The sequence below is a fragment of the Octopus bimaculoides genome, chromosome 5 (assembly GCF_001194135.2).
Source record: "Octopus bimaculoides isolate UCB-OBI-ISO-001 chromosome 5, ASM119413v2, whole genome shotgun sequence".
NCBI lineage: Eukaryota > Metazoa > Mollusca > Cephalopoda > Octopoda > Octopodidae > Octopus > Octopus bimaculoides.
This window is the reverse complement of record NC_068985.1, coordinates 79,968,258-79,969,337: the sequence shown is the minus strand read 5'-3', so window position 1 is coordinate 79,969,337 and position 1,080 is coordinate 79,968,258. Positions and strand designations below refer to the sequence as shown.

At 39.8% G+C, this 1,080-nt stretch overlaps 1 protein-coding gene across 2 annotated transcripts in view; it reads left to right on the top strand.

Moving 5' to 3' along the window:
• The window catches only part of LOC106876533 (uncharacterized), a 152,231-nt gene that overhangs the window by 134,118 nt on the left and 17,033 nt on the right, over window positions 1-1,080 (top strand). The gene's annotated exons all lie outside the window — the stretch shown is intronic.

The window sequence follows — 1,080 nt, the reverse complement described above, 5'->3', positions numbered from 1 at the left end:
AGAGATACTAGACTATGAAGGGGTGCTGAAAAGTTCCTGGCTTTGAGTAAAAGAAAACACAGGAGGATCAGTTAATTATGAGTTTATTCAATATATGCCCCTCTCAGATTCGCACATATTGCAGCAGCCCTTCAGTTTTCTAAGCCCTGTAAAAGAATTCGTAATGTTGAGCCTCCAACCAGGCCTGTGTCTCTGTAGCAGCGATCACTCCCAAATTGGAGTGAAATTCTGTTCCCTTGAGATGTTTCTTCAGTTGTGGAAAGAGGTGATAGTTGGAGAGGGCCAAGTCAGGAGAGTAAGGTGGGTGGTCTACAAATTCGAAGCCAGAGTTGCATATTTTCCACAGAGTTTCATTGTACTGTGTGTGTTGGTGCATTGTCCTACAAAAACAGGACATCATGGCTCAGCTTGCCACATCATTTCTGCTTCAAAGTTTCAAAGAGGTGATAATCAGAGCCCCCCACCCCCACTGCTGAATTTAGCTGCACTACTGAAGTCAATGAAATATTGGACTGGTTGTACAGAGTCCACAATCTGGCTTCCATCAGTAGTGCTGCAAAATCCCAGTCTACATAGTACCAAATATGTATTCTGAGTGGTACGATTCGCTACAGCAAGCAGCTAAGATATGTATGTATTTCAATGTTTTGTTTAATTGGTAAATGCTGTGTTCAAATCTTTTTGTAAGCAAAACAGAGATAAAAATAGGTGTAGGGGTAAGAAGCTTTCTTCCTAACCACATGGTTCTGGGTTCAGTCCCACTACATGTCACTTTGGGCAAGTTTCTTTTACTGTATCCTTGTGAGTGGATTTGGTTGACGGAAGCTGAAAGTAGCTCATTGTGTGCATATATATATATATTAAAAATGAGGAAGGCCGGCGTATAGGATTACCTTAGATTTCCTATCGATAGAGGGTTTAGCTTTATGGCGTATCATCAGATCCCAAAAACCTGTTGGCCCATGACCTCTTAAAAATATGGAGGGGAAAATGCCTCACTATTCAAAGGTAACAATTGAGGTATATACGTATGTATATATATATGTGTGTGTATATATATATATATATATATATATATAT